This window comes from Oryctolagus cuniculus, chromosome 6 (assembly GCF_051225735.1).
Source record: "Oryctolagus cuniculus isolate XC-2025 breed Fujian yellow rabbit chromosome 6, ASM5122573v1, whole genome shotgun sequence".
NCBI lineage: Eukaryota > Metazoa > Chordata > Mammalia > Lagomorpha > Leporidae > Oryctolagus > Oryctolagus cuniculus.
Genome location: NC_142872.1, coordinates 83,848,753 through 83,869,324, shown reverse-complemented (window position 1 = coordinate 83,869,324; position 20,572 = coordinate 83,848,753). Strand labels below are relative to the sequence as shown.

At 43.8% G+C, this 20,572-nt stretch overlaps 1 protein-coding gene across 4 annotated transcripts in view; it reads right to left on the bottom strand.

Moving 5' to 3' along the window:
* Positions 1-20,572, bottom strand: part of FAM110B (family with sequence similarity 110 member B) — a 174,847-nt gene that overhangs the window by 39,615 nt on the left and 114,660 nt on the right. The window lies entirely within an intron of this gene.

Here is a 20,572-nt window from a genome sequence, read left to right as displayed (position 1 = left end):
GCGCCATGGCTCACTTGGCTAATCCTCCGCCTGGGGCGCCAGCATCCTATATGGGCGCCTGGTTCTAGTTCCAGTTGCTCCTCTTCCAGTCCAGCTCTCTGCTGTGGCCCGGGAGAGCAGTGGAGGATGGCCCAAGTGCTTGAGCCCTGTACCCGCGTGGGAGACCAGGAAGAAGCACCTGGCTCCTGGCTTTGGCTCAGCACAGCGCTGACCATAGTGGCCATTTGAGGAGTGAACCAATGGAAGGAAGACCTTTCTCTCAGTCTCTCTCTCTCTCATTGTCTATAACTCTACCTGTCAAATAAAAACAAACAAAAAAACCACACAGCTACTGAAGCCAATGTGAGCGTGGCTGTGACAACGGGGCCACAAGGACTGGGGACACTTCCGAATGCCGATCATCTGTTTGAGTGTTATAAACGACTACATACAAATCCAGAGAATTCGTGGGAATGTGTAATTTGTTCTTGTATCATTACCAGAGCGAGTTAATTATCCAATACATTAACTTTCGAGGAGCAGCAAGTATAGCTTCTAGGAGTAATTTTCTCAGACAAATTCAGTCCTTTCCTGTGAACAGGGGACAGATCACAGACAGACTTGAGCAGGACTTTTGATTCGGTCTCACATCATAGCAATAAGCTTGGAAAATATTGTCTCCCTGAACAAATATTAGCCCTTGAGTTATTGGTGAGTCTTTCTCCTCTTAAGGGACGGGGCATGCTCATTAAAGACCCAGAGGTCAAGTTAGAGTAAACTTATTAAGTGTGCAGACGACATTAATGGCTGAGCAGCTGTCATTTCTTTAAAAAGCAGGATACCAAAATAAAGGAACTAAGGACCATGAATGAGCAGGAGACTTCCAACAATGATGGAACAGTGGGAAGTCACTTTGGCTCCTCTGACATTTATCTTCTTTCTTTGCTTTATGAAGCTTTAGCTAAGACATGAATCTAAATCAATTACACATATTTAAAGCCTATGAAGTGGCCTTCAGGGCCGGCGCCGTGGCTAACTTGGTTAATCCTCTGCCTGCAGCGCTGGCATCCCACATGGGCGCCGGGTTCTAGTCCTGGTTACTCTTCTTCCAGTCCAGCTCTCCGCTGTGGCCCGGGAGTGCAGTGGAGAATGGCCCAAGTGTTTGGGCTCCTGCACCTGCATGGGAGACCAGGAAGAAGCACCTGGTTCCTGGCCTTGGATCAGCGCAGCGCCGGCTGTAGCAGCCATTTGGGAAGTGAACCAACAGAAGGAAGACCTTTCTCTCAGTCTCTCTCTCTCACTGTCTATAACTCTACCTGTCAAATAAAAAACCCTTAAAGATCTATGGCCAGGAAACACTTCTTCACGAATGAATCCCTCCCCAAGATTTGTTGCTTACTCTCTGGTCTGAATGTCGATCCCTATGATTCTTCCATTGAAACCTAGTCACCAATGCAATCATATTCAGAGGTGATGGGTAAAGGGTCTTCGGCTCTACCTTCAAGAATAGGGTTCATGCCCTTACACAAGGTTGAAGAGGAGCTGGCACTGTGGAGTAGGGCACTGGCATCCCATACAGGCACCAGTTCAAGATCCAGCTGCTCCACCTCCCATGCAGCTCCCTGCCAATGTGCCTGGGAAAGCAGCAGCAGAAGGCGTAAGTACTTGGGCCCCTGCATCCTCATAGGAGACCAGGAAGAAGCCCCTGGCTCTTGGCTCCTGGCTTCAGGTTGCAGCCATATGGGGAGTGAACCAGCAGATGGAAGATCCCTCTCTCTGTCTCTCCTTCTCTTTCTCTGTCTTTCAAATAAACAAATCATTTTTTTTAAAGATTGAAGAGAACATAGTTCATCCCTCCTACCACGTGAAGACACAGCAAAAAGACACCCATCTATGAGCAGAATGTAGGCTCTTCCCAAACACCAGATCTGCAGCCATCGACATCTAGAACTGCCCAGCCTCCCAAGCTGTGAGAAATGAATTTCTGCTGTTTAAGCATTTTGTTACAGCAGCCTTAATGGACTAAGACATTTACTTTGCAGAAAACTTCAAAAGATACTTTAACATCATAAAGTCCAATAATATTTCCTTCGGGAACGTGTTCAGAACACATTGCTGGCATCGACTCCCGGGTTTAATGAGAGCCAGCACTCATCTGGAACAGGATGGGTCAGGCCAGAGCTGTGCGCCAATGGGGGGGTGGGGGGTAGTGCACAAACCCATCAGGAGACCCAAGGGCTAGATCTAGTGAGCCCTCAAAACTTTCCTGTAAGTCAAAACACCTCCCAGGTAAAGTTTAGCTGCAAAGTGAGCAAGGGCTGTTACTAACCCTACATACAAATGCTCAAGTTCAGACAGCAATGACTCAGGCCTTGGGAGTCCCACTTTATCCAAGGTGATATTCCCATTTTTTCAAACAAAAATGACTTGGGCCTCACTTGTAAAAATTACTCGGAAAACTGTTGATGTGAAGATACTAATTTTAAAGCTCTACATTGTTGGCCAGCGCCGCGGCTCACTAGGCTAATCCTCCGCCTTGAGGCGCTGGCACACCGGGTTCTAGTCCTGGTCGGGGCGCTGGATTCTGTCCCGGTTGCCCCTCTTCCAGGCCAGCTCTCTGCTGTGGCCAGGGAGTGCAGTGGAGGATGGCCCAAGTGCTTGGGCCCTGCACCCCACGGGAGACTAGGAGAAGCACCTGGCTCCTGCCTTCGGATCAGCATGGTGCGCCGGCTGCAGCGTGCCGGCCGCGGTGGCCATTGGAGGGTGAACCAGTGGCAAAGGAAGACCTTTCTCTTTGTCTCTCTCTCTCACTGTCCACTCTGCCTATCCAAAAAAAAAAAAAAAAAGCTCTACATTGTTATAATTTTAAATTGTACTAAAAACAAACCAAACAAGATTATATTTTTAGCAATGGCCTTTTGCTGGAGATGTAACCAATCCTAACAGAATATCCACAGTTGGTTAAATTTACTTTACTGGTGTCAGTAAAACAGGACATGGAAAGTGTCAGCACAAGGCCAGGATCAAGGTGGGTACTAAATCAGTGGGTGAGTGAGCACAGAACTAATCCTCAGTTACGTTCTACTGTCAGAAAGTGAGGGGCTTGGGCACACTTGCAGGCATCAAGAAAAGAGAAGCTTACATCATTTCCCTCAGTTTGTTTAATTCAGCACTTCTGAGGGAAACTTACAAGTAAGCCTGCAGATCTATGGACGGATAGTTCAGGACCATTGTGTTAATTACCACAATACACATAAACACCATCTGTAGACATCTACTTTTTTAGTTTTCCTGTGTGCTACATGGAGCCCGGCTGTCAACTATTGTCATTATTCTCATGCCCAGAAGTCCCCCAGCCCATCACAATTATTCCTATTTCTCATCTGCTGCACAATTCCTACTTCTTATCTACTGAGTTAAAAAGGCAGACTATTACATTTTTAAATTCACATTAAATATAAGACAATAATAAGGTATTATGTACAATTTTAGAAGTGAAGAGCATAGTTTTGAGCTATCATGTGTAGATAGTTATTTTCTTAGCAGATTCATGCTTTTAATTTTTACTTATTTATTTATTTAATTTGTCTGAAAGACACACACACAGGGATCTCATCTGCTGGCTCACTCCCTAGATGACTGTAAGGAGCCACAATACCAGTCTGAGTTTCCCACGTGGGCAGCAGGAATCTACCTACTTGATTCATCACCTGCAGCCTCCCCGGGTACATAAGGTGCACATTAGCAGAAAGCTGGAATTGGGAATGGAGCCAGGACTTGAACCCAGATACTCCAGTATAGGACTCGGGCACCCCAAGGTCAAAGCTGTACCAAAAGCCTGCATCTAGAATCATTTTTAAGTGCGTACATAGATGAGGTTTGAGGCTGGTAAAAAATGAATGTAAATCTTTAGAAGATTGCTTCTACGAGGGCAGGCATTGTGGCATAGCAAGTCAAGTCTGCTTAGGCTGCCAGTATCCAGTAACAGAGGGCCTGAGTTAAAGTTCCATGTCCTCTTCCAATCCAGTTCCCTGCTAATGCATACACTGGGAGGCAAGCCCCAGCTGTTGTGGACATTTGGGAATGAATTAGCAGATGGAAGATTTCTCTCTCTCTCTCTCTCTCTCTCTCTCTATATATATATATATATATTCAGGTCTGCCTTTCAACTAAATAAAAACACAAAAAAATTATTTTAATAAATATTCATTCACTTATACTATGCATAAAATTTATGAATTGCTATAACGAGGTTAACATTATGCAATCAAATAAGTGACAGAATGAGAAACAAATTTTCTCAAAAAAAGAAAATAAAAGTGAATTGTTTCAATCTAATTTTCCACCCCTGATGATCTGAACTTTTTTGATCTAAAAAAGGGGGGTGGGTGAAACACTTGCCCCATAACATGCCTAAATCAAGTTTTGAAATATTTTTCCAGAATAAGATGAATTCTTAGTGAAGGGCTCTAAATTTCAATTGGAAAATAGAATTTTTTTTAGTTCTATTACACAGTATAGTGAATATAATTAATAATAGAATATGGCACATTTTTAAATTGCTTAGAAGTCAAAGGACTGGCATTGTGGCACAAGTGGATCTGCTGCTTTTGATGTCTGCACCCCACTTAGGAGTGCTGGCCTGAATCCTGGCAACTCTGCTTCTGATACAGGTCCCTGCTGATGTGCCTGGGAAACCAGTACAATAAGGCCAGCTACTTGGTCCCTTGCCCCCTGCAATGGCAGAACTTATTAGAATTCTAGGTTCCTGGCTTTGGCCTGGCTGTTTTGGCCATTTGGGGACTGAACCAGTGAATGGAAGATCTGTCTCTGCCTCTGTTTCTCTGTCACTCTTTAAAAAAACAAATAAATCTTTAAAATAAACAAATAAATACAATTGTTAAGAATTTCAAATGTTCCCACCACAAAAAAATGCTAAGTACTTGAGGTGATGGATATGTTAGCTAGCTTGATTTAATTATTCCACATCGCATGCATAACTCATAACATTGCTGTAGACCTTATAAATGTATAGTCAACTGTCAACTTACAATAAAAAAGAAATTATAAGAAGAAGAATGCTTTAAGTCTGAATTCAATTGTCACAATCTATAAATCAGTGCAACATTTGCTTTATTTGTTCAACGAGGATTCTAACACATAACTTCTGAGTCATTCTAATCAGTCTTTTGATTCTCGGAAGAAAGACTTTAAATTTTAATATTAACCAGTTTCTTTCCTTTTCATCCTCTAGAAATTAAAATGCATAATAATGTCATAAGCAAATTCTTCTCTGTATAAACACAGATTTCTTTCTCCTTTTTCTAATCCTGGTATTTAGTAGCACTTTCTGGTTTGTAGCATATTACACAAAAAGCACCTTCCCCGGGCTCAATCAAATGAGTATGATAACATTGTCATCTGCCTTAGAAGGTTTCTGGAATAAATAATTCCAAACAGCTCACAGAGAAACTTGGAGTCCTCAAGAGCAGGTTTAACTCCACTAACTCCAAATTTCAGCTTACTTCTTTTGGACGGCAGCTTCAGGTCTTTGCACGGTTCTGTATCTCAATTCGCTGGGGAATTCTGACCTCTGTGTTGTTCCCTAGTGATGGAAGAGAAGTATCATCCTATACAGCACAGGGTGTTTGATGTCCCAAGTTTCCCATTTGGCCCTGTCTGACCCGTCCACGACAGCCTCCAAGTAAGTCAGTTGAGGAAGTAGAGTAAACTGTCTTCTCTAGGCCTTACTCATTTCCATAATAAATTAGCTGCACAAAAAGGCAGGTTAATGATGCCAAGGCAGCAGGGTGTAATTCAGTCTAAGGGTCAGCAATCAAGGCCAGCTAATGGCTCTGGCAATGACACAACCTTCTGCATCCCTGATGTCACTGGGAATGCCTGCTGGTCCTTTGGATTCCTGGTCAGTATTCTGGGCACCTTGCCACTCTCCGGGCCTCCTGACCTCATTTCCCTGCCTGTCCCTCTTCAACTGAGGCAGGGGAGCACACAATGGCGGTGGCAAACAAGCCACCCCAGACACCAGCAAGCCAAGGCCTCCTCCCCACAATGCCCTCGCACACTACCTTGGCCAGGATTCAGAAAAGAGCTTGTGGCAAAATCAGTACTGTAGAAGATAAAATCTTCACTTTTTGGTGCCATTAACAGAAATGGCCATGGTGTCTTTTTTTTCCCCACCAAGACCACTAAGTAAATTACACCCTGGGGATCTTTAAGATTTCTATATGCAGATTCACACCATGGGCAAATATGTACAGCAAAAAGTTATTCCTGCAAATACGATGTTAATTTTGTAAAAGTGGATTCTCATCTTCCTTGCTGCTTTTGTTTTTCTTCTGTATTTACTTGGTAATTGATTCAAAAATTCCTTTCACTCCCTCTTTTGGTCTTCAATTAAATACGTAGTTATGGCACAGGGACTCTGGGCCAGACGTAGGGCCGGGTGTTAGGGGTGGAGATAGAAGCAACAGACAGGCAAGAGTCAGAGGAGGTCACTGTCCAGTGAGGATGATAAAGATGAAGCAGGCAGACAGTAACAATGCACTGTGTGATGCCCTACAAAGAGGTACAGAGGAAACACATCTCAAGCCAGATTCCACTACTTACCAGCTACAAGGAAATTCAGCAAGGAGACTCTATTTCCTCCCCTATGAGAGCCTGTTATAGCATCAAACAGGCTCATTGGCTGGGATGAGTTGTGTCATGTGGTTTGTGTACAGTGTACCCAGGAGGCACCATGGTTCTTAAGACCAAGTTAGTACTGGGACCCAGAGAAGAAGTCAGGAAGTTTGGAGGGAAGGATGGGAAGAATTTTCCGATATCTGAACTGCAGTTCACCAAATGGTGAACTGGGAGAGGGACAAGCATGGAAGGCAGAAGGAGGGAGTGGCCTGAGCGACTGTTGGATGGAGTCAGGGAGAGCGGGGGATACCTGAAGGGCTGCCAGGGAGTTGGCTGTGCTCCGGAGCTTTGGGCTTTAAGGGACCAGGCCAGCAAGCCCAAGGGGGCTACTGGAGGACGCTGAGACAGGAGCAACAGCGATTCCATGCCACTCACTGTCCTGGCACATTCCTGCATAGGCCAGAAGGTCTCACATGGGACTCGTGCCAAAGGAGAGGCTCTGTGTGTTTTCTAGGTCAAGCCTGAAGTGAAAGCCTGCCAGGAAGTGACACCAGGCTGCCCTTCTGTGCTCCAGCAAGAGTTCTGAATGTCTCACGTCGCTACTGCTTCAGCTCTGATCCTTCCTCTTCCTGAAACTGCCCTTGTGCATGGATGGCAGGAAAGTCAACCAGAGTCTGAGAATCTTCCAATGACCTTCAAAGTCGACCTTTCCACCTCTTCTCCTTACTATCACTGGCATCTTTGTGTTGCTCAGTCATTCCTAACATCAATCATTACCCCCAACTCAGACAAGCAGTTGATGCAGTAAGGACTTTGAGTGCTTTTGAGGGTAAAGTTGAGGAATATGATAAAAATGAATCACATGAAAAACTACAGATAAATCCAAATGGGCTAATTTCTAAAAGAACAACGTGATGGCTTATGAAGTTACTTTTGTTAAAAGTTGGAAAAGGCAGGGCAGAAAGTCCAACTTCCCACTTGCAAATTTACTCTGAGCTATGTTTAAGTCAGTTCCACTCCCTGAACATGATTAAAACAATCTTTAAAAGCACAAACAGGCCGGCGCCCTGGCTCACTAGGCTAATCCTCCGCCTTGCGGCGCCGGCACACCGGGTTCTAGTCCCGGTCGGGGCGCCGGATTCTGTCCCGGTTGCCCCTCTTCCAGGCCAGCTCTCTGCTGTGGCCCGGGAGTGCAGTGGAGGATGGCCCAAGTGCTTGGCCCTGCACCCCATGGGAGACCAGGATAAGTACCTGGTTCCTGCCATTGGATCAGTGCGGTGCACTGGCCACAGCGTGCCGGCCGCGGCGGCCATTGGAGGGTGAACCAATGGCAAAAGGAAGACCTTTTTCTCTGTCTCTCTCTCTCTCACTGTCCACTCTGCCTGTCAAAAAAAAAAAAAAAAAAAAAAAAAAAGCACAAACACTCCCCAAACAAGGCTTCTCATTACTGCATGTAACCAGGTATGCTGTTGGTATGAGCCCCTCTGAGCATGGGATAATGACGCAGTATCTACTGTGGGCACGCTGTGGGCACTGGGAACAGCCTGCAAACACTGTAATCAAGGTTCCTTTCTCTGACACAGACCATAGCACAGGAGCTGATGCATTCAAAACAATCCAGAGGCTTTTAATATTATTCATTATACTAACTCTCTTCAAAACCAACCAATTTAGAGGTTTTAAATGATAGGTATGTACTAGAAGGTTGAATGCAACACAACAAGTTTTAATTATTTTGGACTTTCAAAATTCAAAACATTCCACATGCAGAGTACAAAATACACAATGAACTCCACATCTTGTTGATTTAAACTAGCAAACAAGACTGCCTTTCTCAACCACCAAGGGACTGGACTGTCACTAGAACTTGCTATATATAAAGCAGCCATTTGGCTCTTTGCCTCTGGTGCACAATAGTAAGGCCTTCGTTAAAATGAAGAGAATACAACTGTTATTGCAAAAAGTATTTCACTGGAAAGCACCACAGAAATACGGGTCTCTATTTAATTTCTGGACTTTCTGAAAATTAAACATAACAAATATTTGAAGGTCAAAGACATTCTCTAAGCACAAGGACATCATTACCATGTAATTACTCCCATAAAAGGTTGGGGAATTACTTGGAAACACTGATAATATTAAACAGGGCTATGAACTGACTTTTCAGTAATACAACATCCAAATGACAACAGGGTTTGACTGTTTTTCACTACAGATTGTCCTTGTTTTTCGCAAGGTTATGACCGTAATAAACATAACCATATAAGCTGAAACAGCAAAATGTTCTTAACCATCATGGCAAAAAATGATTTTTCTGTGGCTTAAAAAAAAATCTGTCAAAATTTTAAAACTCTCACATTGTCCATAATAAATACATAGGGAAATGATCACTACAATTTCAAACACCAAAATTGACAACTGGTAACAAATTCATGTAGATTGGAACCATGTAAAGCAAAAAAGTAATGACTGGACAGAATTCAAATCCACTACACACTGCTTCTAACTCCATAGGCTAAAACAGTACATTTGGTATTTATTTATTCTGGGGCAACAACCAAATTCTCAAATTTTGCAAAATGCATTCTGAGTGGTAAAAGGCATTTGAATAAAGGAAAAATGAAAATATGTTACAAATAATTGAATTATCCTTTTAAATGAAATAAAATCGGCCAACAAAGCGACAGCATACACTACATGCTTTATATCCCATCTTCTCATCTAATCCACACAACTGAAGTTCACAGAAGTTAACTAGCCTGCTTGCCAAAATCACCACGCTGTTAGGTGATACCACAGCTGGAGGCAATGCGGTGTACACAACTCCAGAATGTGTTCTCCAAACTTAGATAACCTGGAGGTCAAAACAATTTTAGGAAAACAGCAAAAGTCTTTGATACACCACCTTCTCTTTAGATACACGGCAATATCAAAGCACCTGGTTCCACTTGTTGGGTCCATCTCCTAGGCTGCACAGTTGATGGGTACCCACTGCAGGAAGCTCGTATCTCCTTTTAAAGGCAATAGGGTTGACAGACACTTTTTCTTTAAAGAACTGCAAGTATAGAAATCCACCACTTAACATGTAGCTGTTGCAAATGACTCATTTAAACCCAACCTGTATTTCTTGGAGAAGATGGACTTCTGGTTGTCTCCATTAATAAAGCATTTTTCCATCATTAAAGAAATCACTGAGCCATGTCATCTGATAAATTTTCTGGAATATTATTTGAAACAATGTAATTTATTCTAATTGGTTGTATTTACATATAAAAACAACTTCAAATACTTAATGATAATATGAAAGGCAATCAACTATGATGTTTTGAAAATATCACACATAAATAAAGAATATTAATAGAAAAACTGTGAGGAGTAATTATTTCAAAGATAGTCATGCTGTCATATAACACATTATTGCAGATGAACTTTTAATATTTATGTTGAATTTCATATGTTACCAAAAATATATAATCACTGTCTTTTAATCCAGTCCTACTCTAAACACTAGTCTTTTCTTCCATCCTCAGGTGCAAAGAGTCAGGCTAGCAAATGACTGGTAAGTAAAGAGACACATTTTGCTGAATGACAGGATGTATCATGAGAAACTAGTAGTTAAGCTGATTTCAGCACTGCGGGAACGTCATAATGGGAACTCATTCAAACCTCACAGGTGTAAGTCAACCACTCCATGTGGTCTCTGGATACAGTCACAAGACCCAGTGAACAAATATGAAATGCACGAGGCTGCTGCTGGCAGAAAACAGCATATCATTTTAGAGTCAACTTTTCTTTTTATAAGTGGAAGGTGTATACTTTAAAATAATGACAAAATATAAATACAAAAGCCAGTAATATTTATTTATGATCAGGTATTATATACCGGACTGCATTGTAGACACAGTATTTTTATGTGAACTGGCAGTACAGGAGGTTTGCTTATACCAGCATCATACACACATGGGCAATGCATTTTGCTTTGACATTATGGTGGCTATGACACCACTGTGCAATTTTTCAGCCTCATTATAATCTTATGGGATCACCATAGTCTTATATGAGGTTCATCATTGCACAGTCATTACATTAGGCAGCGCATGACATTTCATTGCTATTTGTGATTTCAACAGATGATCTGCAACTTGGCCCTGAGATATGGCATGTTCTTGAGTGCTCTGTAATCCTTTTTATTAAGACTTCCCTAAAATCTGCTGCACATCAAGTTGTGAAGGCTTTCCTGCAAGTCTTGGAGATGAACAGGTGGACTACAATATGTCCTTCTACCACGATTCCATATTATGTTACTATGAAACAACTTATCAATTTAGTTCTTAGGTTGACAAGTACCCCTTAAAAGACTACCATTGTGGAAAAAAAAATCAAAACAGGAAATATTAGTGTGCACAGCAGCCAAGGTTAAGGAGCTGGATGAGAGTTCAGATATTCCCTTCTTAGCCTTAGTTCCATCAACAAACACATACTGAGTAAGCACAGCTCAAAACAATGACAAGTGAGTCAGAGAACAAGATGGTTCTAGCTGATCCAAGACTGTGCTCTGGCTGGGCAAGGCATCCGGAGAAGTACACTGAGTGGTGATTCGTGTGTGCTAGGTTTACGAAGGAAGCACTGTGGGAGCATCAAAGAAAGGCACTAGACAAAGAGTGGGAGCCTGGGAAGAGTGGAACGATCAGGGGCCTGTGACAGAACTGGATTTCAAAGGCCAAGAAGGTCTCACGAATCCTTCTTTCCATTCACACGCATTCTATAGAGTACCAGATAAGTAAGTAAACTACACAGACTTTAAATTTTTTGCACTAGAATAAAGCAATCTTTTAATTCTATTTTCCATGAAGTTTTTGAAGTACCCTTGTACACTTGTGTGGGGAGCAACTGGGAGCAACTCGGACTAGACTAAGTTACTGGAATTAAGACTTATTCTATGCATCTGCTCTCCCACAATATGGCGCTGGGAGAGGAGGAAACAGCTTCTACACAGCTGCCTCCAGTTCAACCAATAAACTGTAGGACCTGCTCCTGATTGGAGGAGAGCAGCGTACTCGGCGTGTGGGTAGCAGAGTTGGGATTGGTGGAAGAGGACTATAAAGGAGGAGAGAGACAACATGCACCAGGAACATCTATCTGAAGGAACATCTGAGCAGCCCCCGAGAGAGCCGGCCGGTGGTGTGCCGCTCCCCCGCGGAAGTGGGGAAAGTGGCTAGGGGGAACCGCTCTTCCACGGAGGTGGAAGGGTCGGTAGCCAACCCGGGAAGAACCAGCAGCAAACCTGGGGAGGGCCGAGCAGACAAAAGAACAGCACAGGGTCCTGTGTCGTTCCTCCATGAAGACGGGGAGCGACAACTTGTACATGCCACTCTCTAAATATTGCATTAATTGAGTCAACTGCATAACCTTCCACGTGTCTCCTTACAAACTGCAACTAATTTAGTAAGTCAGGACAAGGGCTGATCAAGTCACTGTTTCTCATAGTGTCCATTTCACTTCAACAGGTTTCCTTTTGGTGTTCAGTTAGTTGTCACTGATCAGGGAGAACATATGATATTTGTCCCTTTGGGACTGGCTTAATTCACTCAGCATGATGTTTTCCAAATTCCTCCATCTTGTTGCAAATGACAGGGTTTCGTTGTTTTTGACTGCTGTATAGTATTCTATAGAGTATATGTCCCATAATTTCTTTATCCAGTCTACTGTTGATGGGCATTTGGGTTGGTTCCAGGTCTTAGCTATTGTGAATTGAGCTGCAATAAATATTAATGTGCAGACAGCTTTTTTGTTTGCCAATTTAATTTCCTTTGGGTAAATTCCAAGGAGTGGTATGACTGGGTTGTATGGTATGGTTATATTCAGGTTTCTGAGGAATCTCCAGACTGACTTCCATAGTGGCTTAACCAGTTTGCATTCCCACCAACAGTGGGTTAGTGTCCCTTTTTCCCCACATCCTCTCCAGCATCTATTGTTGGTAGATTTCTGAATGTGAGCCATTCTAACCGGGGTGAGGTGAAACCTCATTGTGGTTTTGATTTGCATCAGCCCTTGTCCTGACTGTTGATGTGCAATGTCATACTTTTCCCTTTTAGTATTTTTTTTGTTCTAGTACTATTGGTTGAACTCTGTAATTAACACACAATTATTCTTAGGTGTTTAAATTTTAACTCAAAAGTGATCCCTGTTAAATATAAGAGTGAGATTAAGAGAGGGAGGAGATGTACAATTTGGGACATGCTCAGTCGGACTTGCCCCAAATGGTGGAGTTAGAAACGTGTCAGGGGATTCCAATACAATCCCATCAAGGTGGCATGTACCAATGCCATCTCACTAGTCCAAGTGATCAATTTCTGTTCACAATTGATCACACTGATAGGTCTAAGAGTCAAAGGGATCACACAAACAAGACTAGTGTCTGCTAATACTAACTGAGAGAATAAAAAAGGGAGAGAACAATCCAACATGGGAAGCGGGATACACAGCAGACTCATAGAATGACAGATGTCCTAAATAGCACTCTGGCCTCAGAATCAGCCCTTATGGCACTCGCATCTGGCAGAAGAGCCCATGAGAGTATTTTAGGCATGGAAAGCCAAGACATTCCGGGGGAAAAAAAAAAGAAAAAAAAGAGGACCTAAATGAAAGGTCTTTGCGAGTGAGATCCCAGCAGAAAGAACAGGCCATCAAAGAAGGAGGTCCCTTTCTCTGAAGGAGGAGAGAACTTCCACTTTGACTGTGACCCTGTCGGAATAAGATCGAAGTCAGTGAACTCAAGAGGCTTCCACAGCCTTGGCAACTCATGACTAGAGCCTAGGGAGATTACTGACGCCATAAACAAGAGTGTCAAATTGTTAAGTCAACAACAGGAGTCACTGTGTACTTACTTCTCATGTGGGATCTGTCCTTAATGTGTTGTCCAATGTGAAGTAATGCTATAACTAGTACTGAAACAGTATTTTACACTTTGTGTTTCTGTGTGGGTGCAAACTGATGAAATCTTTACTTAATATATACTGAATCGATCTTCTGTATATAAAGATAATTGAAAATGAATCTTGATGTGAATGGAATGGGAGAGGGAGCGGGAGATGGGAGGGGTGCAAGTGGGAGGGAAATTATGGGGGGGGAGCCAATGTAATCCATAAACTGTACTCTGGAAATTTATATTTACTAAATAAAAAAAAGAAAAAAAAAGAATCAAAAGCTTGACCTTTAAAAAATAAAAAAAGAAATTTAATCTCCCTTTAAATAATTTTTTGTCTTGAATACCTACTTCACTCAGTAGTTCTTTTTGTAGTAACTATTGCATTACACATGTGAATATCATGACAGACTTTCATAAAGCACAAGTGTGACTGTGCTCCTCACTTCTCAAACTTTTTGTGGTTCTGATGTTGCTCCCCTGAGAAACTGACCAATGCCCTTTTAGTTGATTGATGGCAGGGGCTGCCATACCCGAAAGTGTGTTTAAGAAGGTGCGCAAGAGTGGGGGGCGGGTAGCGTTGTTGCACAGCAAGGTAAGCTGCCACCTGCAGCGCCAGCAACCAATAGAAGAGTGTTGGTTCCAGTCCTGGCTGCTCCACTTCCCCATCCAGCTCCTTGCTACTACGCCTGGGAAAGTAGGGGAAGATGATGGCTCAAATATTTAGGCCCTGATGGAGTTCTGGGGGCCTGGCTTCTGATCAACCCTAGCTGTTTGAGCCATGGGGGGAGTGAACTAGGGTATGGTAGATCGATCTCACTTCCTCTGTCTCTCCCTCTGTTACTCTTCTTTTCAAATAAACAAATTAATTAAAAAAAACACACACACACACAAAGGTGGCCAGGTTAGAAGTCAAGATGTGCATGTTACCACAAAGGAGAGATGGGAACTCAGGCAAATGGAATAGTCCAAGCAAAAACCTAGGCAGAATGAGAACACTCACAGCACGGGGTGCACACATGGAGGCTGATGATGTGGGCAGACCAGGAAACTACCATAGCTCTAGCTCAGACCATGAGATAGATCAAACCAGGAAATACGGTGAGTCCTCTAGCATTAAAGTCATATTAAGCAATATGAAATCAGTATGCTGTGGATGGAATGCTTCCCATTTTTTTGTTCTCGAACAAAATGAATTGTACTATGCACTCCCTTCTCTGTGTCATCCTTTCCAAGTACTATCAACTAGAGGTGCTCTTTCCTTAAGTGGGGCAGGATGACTCACTCTGAATTACATGGGAGCAGTGGTAAAGTTATTTGCAGTCCAGGTCTCCTAACAACCCCGCTCTGCTGTCATGTAAATACATTCTTGGAAAGTGTTGGTGAAGAATCAGCTCTGTTGAATGAAAGGAGAAGCAAGATGCGATGGCCTGGAAAATAACTCTGAGTGGCACACAGGGCTGGCTTTGGCGTGCAGCAGGTTCCATATGCCACCACTTGCAATGCCGGCATCCCATATCAAAGTGCACCTTCAATTCCCAGCTACTCTACTTCTGATCCAGTTCCCTGCTAAAGTGCAGGGAAGGCAGTGGATGATGTCCCAAGAACTTGGGCCCCTTCCACCCGCATGGAAAGGCCAGCATGGAACTCCTGGCTTCGGCTTGGTCCAAATCTGGCTGTTGTGGCCATTTTGGAGAGTGAAACAGAGGAAGAAAGATATCTCTCTTCCTGTCTCTCTGCTAACACTGCCTTTCAAATAGAGAAATCTTCAAAGTAGTATGCATGGCCGGCGCCGCGGCTCACTAGGCTAATCCTCCGCCTAGCAGCACCGGCACACCGGGTTCTAGTCCCGGTTGGGGCGCCGGATTCTGTCCCGGTTGCCCCTCTTCCAGGCCAGCTCTCTGCTGTGGCCAGGGAGTGCAGTGGAGGATGGCCCAGGTGCTTGGGCCCTGCACCCCATGGGAGACCAGGAAAAGCACCTGGCTCCTGGCTCCTGACATCGGATCAGCGCGGTGCGCCGGCCGCAGCGCGCCGGCCGCAGCGCGCCGGCCGCGGCGGCCATTGGAGGGTGAACCAACGGCAAAGGAAGACCTTTCTCTCTGTCTCTCTCTCTCTCACTGTCCACTCTGCCTGTCAAAAAAAAAAAAAAAAAAGTAGTAGTATGCATGTTGGAGATTTCCTTTCCTTTCGAGTTTTTGATGTAGGGCCTAAGACCTTGTAAACAACAGAAATACTCGTACAAGTTGGCCAATGCTATAGCTCCAAATCCTATTTTAGGGTCTCCCCTTGGGAGTGAATGAAACCTTCACACTGGGACTCCAACCAATAGAGCTGCTACTTCTTCACAGCAGTAAAGCACAGATCCACAGCTTGAGGACAGCAAGTACCAAGAGGTACAGAGAGTGGCAGGCCACTAGATATTATCTACCACTTGGAAGCCTAGCCTAACTGTCTTACTAGCTGATGACTTCAATTACCATGACTAAATCACAATCCAGTTACCATCGAGAAATTAATTCCTGAAACTTGGAGAATATCCCACTGTGGAGGCAGCCAGTTTATCTGGATTCAAAGTCAAAACATCTCTATTTCATAATACTGTGGCTTATTTTGTTTAAATATGCATTATGGTCATCATATTTAAAAAAGAAAGCAAAAGGTTATCTTGGGATTAAAATGAAATTACCTTTTGATGAAAAGGTTAAAAATATGTTTGGAGATTTCACAGCCATCTGGGGCTAACAAGTGTTGGCAGAAGTTAGAAACAATTAATTTATTCTTTGAATGAGGTTAAGATAAACGGGCCCTCCAAGTACGCGAATGATCGGACTGCTTGGCGCAGGTTGCCAAGGCATAAATGCTCAAGATGCATCCACAACAATTGTGTTTGATTTGTATTTTGGTCCAAACACAAGATCTACTTGTAAAATCACTGAGCAGACACAGAATATAAAATAAGTTTTATTGTAATGGGAAGTATTATGGGTAGAATTATGTCCCCAGAAATTCATATGTGGAAGTCTAAACCCCTAGTACCTCAAAACATTTTATTTGAGAACTGGACCATTAAAGATCTAATTTCGTTTTTTTTTTTTTTAAGATTTATTCATTTATTTGAAAGTTAGAGTTACACAGAGAGAAAAAAAGGGGAGAGGGAGAGGGAGAGGGAGAGGGAGAGGGAGGAGAGGGAGAGGGAGAGGGAGGAGAGGGAGAGGGAGAGGGAGAGGGAGAGGGAGAGGGAGAGGGAGAGGGAGAGGGAGGAGAGGGAGAGGGAGAGGGAGGAGAGGGAGAGGGAGAGGGAGAGGGAGAGGGAGGAGAGGGAGAGGGAGAGGGAGAGGGAGAGGGAGAGGGAGAGGGAGGAGAGGGAGAGGGAGAGGGAGAGGGAGAGGGAGAGGGAGAGGGAGGAGAGGGAGAGGGAGAGGGAGAGGGAGAGGGAGAGGGAGAGGGAGAGGGAGAGGGAGAGAGGTTTTTCCATCTGCTGGCTCACTCCCTAATTGGCCTCGAAGGTCAGAGCTGAGCTAATCGGGAGCCAGGAGCCTCTTCTGGGTCTCCCATGCGGGTGCAGGGGCCCAAGTACTTGGGCCATCTTCTACTGCTTTCCCAGGCCAGAGCTGTTTCAGAAGTGGAGCAGCTAGGACTCGAACTGGTGCCCACATGGGATGCGGGCATTACAGGTGGCAGCTTTACCCGCTACACCACATTGCCGGCCCCAAGACTTAATTTCTTGAGTAGGGTGAACCCCTAAACAACCATGACTGGGATCCTTATAAAAAGGAAACATTTGGAAACAGACATATATACAGGGAGGTGATCATGTGAAGGCAAAGGCTAAAATGGGGGTCAGAGGATGCTCCTACAACCCAAGGCATATAATACACTGCCAGCAAACCACCCCAAACTGGGAGAGAACCAGGCAACGCATGAGCCGAACTTGCCAACACCTTCAGCTTGGATTTCCAGAATTCCAGAGAACAAATTCCATTGTTTAAACCACCCAGTGTGTGGCAGTTTGAGAAGTGCCACTTCAGTGTTTGTAGGGTGTGACTGCATTGAAGCTGCATATTTCAAGGAACCAGGAGAGTAGTTTCTAACTCCTGACTTCCAAAAGAAGTGATTTCCTAGAATTTAAATTACAACAGAAAAGGAAAGGTCAAGGAGGAGGGATCAGGGCAGGGAGAAACTGAGCCACAAGGTATCTACAGAGCGCTTGGGAGGGGCCTGAAAGTGTGGACACCTTCACAGAGACTGAAAGAAAACGCTGATGTTTTTGAATGCTTATTAGCCAGCAGGAAGTATGAAAGATAATGAAGAGATTGACAGAACTCAGAAAAAAATTTAAATTAAAACAGCACATTAGCCAGGCGCCTCAGCTCACTAGGCTAATCCTCCACCTGCGGCGCCGGCACCCCGGGTTCTAGTTCCGGTTGGGGCGTCAGATTCTGTCCCGGTTGCTCTTCCAGTCCAGCTCTCTCCTGTGGCCTGGGAAGGCAATGGAGGATGGCCCAAGTCCTTGGGCCCTGCACCCGCATGGGGGACCAGAAGAAGCACCTGGCTCCTGGCTTCGGAATCAGCACAGTGCGCCGGCCGTAGCGGCCATTTGGGGGGTGAACCTACGGAAGGAAGACCTTTCTCTCTGTCTCTCTCTCTCTCACTGTCTAACTCTGTCAAAAAAAACAAAACAAAACAAAAAAAACCCATAAATGCAGAGCCTTCATGAAGCTGACTTCATGTGCTTCATATGTTTACATAATTCAAAAGAAAATATATTAAGAAATAGTAAAAGAAAATATGTAAGAGAGGTAGGTGTTGCGGTGCAGCAGGATAGGCTGCTGCTTGGGATGCCTGCACCCCAGATCAGAGTGCTCTTTGGAATCTCAGCTCTACCACTTCCAATATGGCTCTCTGCTAATGTGCAGGGAAAACAACAGATAATGGCCCAAGGGCTGGGGACCCTGCCACCCACTGGGGAAACCATGGATGCAGTTCCTGGCTGCCTGTGTCAGTCTTGCCCAACCCTGGCTGTTGCAGGCATTTGGGGAGTGAACCGGCAGAGAGAGGATCTCTCTCTTTCTCTCTCTGTCATTCTGCCTTTCAAATAAAAATAAATAAATCTTTTAAAAAGATATTTGTATATGAGATCTACTTTGAAAGGAATGACAGTGTAATGGAGATTTTATAATATTTATTAATAAAGCCATATGTTCATTTATAGATGAAAACATGTAAATAAAGCATATTTAAATGTATGTATTTACATACATTTAAATAATAATATACTCATGTAATAATAAAATACTCATGTAAATATACTTAACAACATGTATTTAAAACAACAAGTGTCTGCAAATTAAGATGATGTATGGGAATACTAAGTCCACTCAGAGGGGACAGGGAAGGAACAGGAGAATCAGAATTGAATTATTTATTAAGCAAGAATCCAACAAAGTGCCTGAAAAAACTTACTTTCCTCAGACTTTCGCATATATATTTAAATACTAAAATCAGTTGGATGTTTAACTTTTTAAACTGTATTCATTATTTTTTAGAAACCTGCATTTAAATATTTAAGTTTATCACAACCCAGATCTCTGTCTTCTTGAATATTTCTGCATATTCCTCAGATAGTCCCAGTTTCCCACTAGGAAATGAACAGAAATAGAAACACTGCACACAAAATCTACTCTTAAGAGGGAAAATAAATGATGTGCACCCTGACTCCAGAGGGTGTAATCAATACAGCATGTCTTCAGAAGGATGTTTGAATTTAAAAGATGAAAGGAACACATAAACAGTGAAGTAGAATTAAACAACATGAGGGACAGCAATGTGTTGCAGCCCCAGCAGGTTCCGCTGCCCCTTGCGACAGCTGCTCCATTTCCAGTCCAGCTTCTCACTAATGCGCCTGGAAAACAACAGAAGAGGACTCAAGTATTCGGGTCCCTGCCACCCATGAGGGAGACACAGCTTGGAGTTCATGGCTCCTGGCTTCAGCCTGGCCTGGAATTGGTTGTTGTGGTCACCTAGGGAGTGAACCAGAGGTGGCAGATTTCTCTTTCTGTGTCTCTTCCTCTCTCTGTCACTCTGTCTTTCAAATAAATAGGTCTTTAAATAATACAAAAGTAAAATAATATTCCTCCACATGAATCTAATGCCGCGCCCCAAACTGGTGTGGAAAAAATAAGGCCCTACTGGCAGCAATCAGCAACAGAGGTATTCTGCCGACACTCAGCATCATCATTATCAGTAATATTCAGATGAGGAGAATGTATTTGTAATTTGATAGGAGTCTTTTTTCAATGACTGTAACTATTAAAAAGCCAGATATGAATCTTAGACTTATTTTGATTTCTTTAATACTAGTATAGAGTTAACATTCCTGGAACTAGCCAGAAGGGTTTAGAAACTAGTAAGTTGTTTCCATGGTGACCAGTGCTCTGCCAAAGAGATCATTTCTCACATTTCCTATAACCCAGAGACCACACAGAAGGAGAAGAGAGATCTAGCTTTGGGTTTTCAGGGCCACCATCAATTATGATTTCTGGTAAGATTTTTATTTTTAGGAGCCTGCTGAGTAGGGCATTTGGCATTATTGAGTAAAAGCTACCCAGGCTTCGTGTTTTCCTGTTCTTTCATCTGTCAACAGTCGCTGGGCGCACGCTCTGATGGAGGCTAGGTGGTGACACAGCAACCCACAGACTTCACTGCAATGCATGCTGGGAGATCCGGCCGACTTGCTCCTAAAATCCTGGAGACAGGGGAGGGCACAAGGCAGAAAGCAGGACGTGTGCAGCTCTCCTGTGCCGCAGGGAGTGGCTTCCGTCCAGCTGGGGCTTCAGGAGTATCAGCAGGACACCTGAGTGGTGACCAATGGCCATGCGAGGAGAGAATCCACCTGCGCCCGGGGCAGGTCTCGTTACAGGAAATGTGTTCATTCTGCTTCAAACTTAATTCTGCCCAGAGAGTCGAGCACGAGAACGCCCTGTCCGCACCATGCGGCGGTCAACTTCAGAGCTGGAATTAACAGCA